Source organism: Arachis duranensis, chromosome 4 (genome assembly GCF_000817695.3).
Source record: "Arachis duranensis cultivar V14167 chromosome 4, aradu.V14167.gnm2.J7QH, whole genome shotgun sequence".
Classification (NCBI taxonomy): domain Eukaryota; kingdom Viridiplantae; phylum Streptophyta; class Magnoliopsida; order Fabales; family Fabaceae; genus Arachis; species Arachis duranensis.
The window spans coordinates 35,768,832-35,769,646 of NC_029775.3; positions in this window are offsets into that span (position 1 = coordinate 35,768,832).

Below are 815 nucleotides of genomic sequence, written 5' to 3' on the forward strand. Positions count from 1 at the left end.
GGATTTTTAATGATAAGGACAATTCAAAATGCAACAAGAATCAAGTAACAATGCATGCAAGACACCAAACTTAGCAGTTTATATACTACTGACACTAACAAAATGAAAATGCATATGAGACACTTAAAACACTCAAGTCAATAGAATTCAAAGATCAGAGCAAGTAAATCATCAAGAACATCTTGAAGATCACTAAGACATATGAATGCATGCAATTGACACCAAACTTGTGATGAGACTCTAGACTCAAACAAACAATATTTTTGGTTTTTATGATTTTGTAAAATTTTTTTGTGTTTTTCGAAAATTAAATGGAAAAAGATATCAAAATTCTTAATGAGAATTGCAGGAATCAGTGCAATGTTAGTCTAAGACTCCGGTCCAGGAATTAGACATGGCTTCACAGCCAGCCAAGCTTTCAGAGGAAGCTTCGGTCCAAAACACTAGACATGGCCAAAGGCCAGCCAAGCCTTAGCAGATCACTGCTCCAAAAGCAAGATTGATAAGAAATCAACAAGCTCTTGTGATGATAAGTTGAAACCTCGGTCCAATGAAATTAGACATGGCTTCTCAGCCAGCCAGATTTCAACAAATCATTATGAAACTCTAGAATTCATCTTCAAGAATTTCGAAAAAAAATAAATACCTAATCTAAGCAACAAGATGAACCGTTAGTTGTCCAAACTCAACAATCCCCGGCAACGGCGCCAAAAACTTGGTGCGCGAAATTGTGAACAATACTTTTTCACAACTCTCATAATCCCCGGTAATGGCTCCAAAAACATGGTAGCTCAATACCATGGCATTACACAACT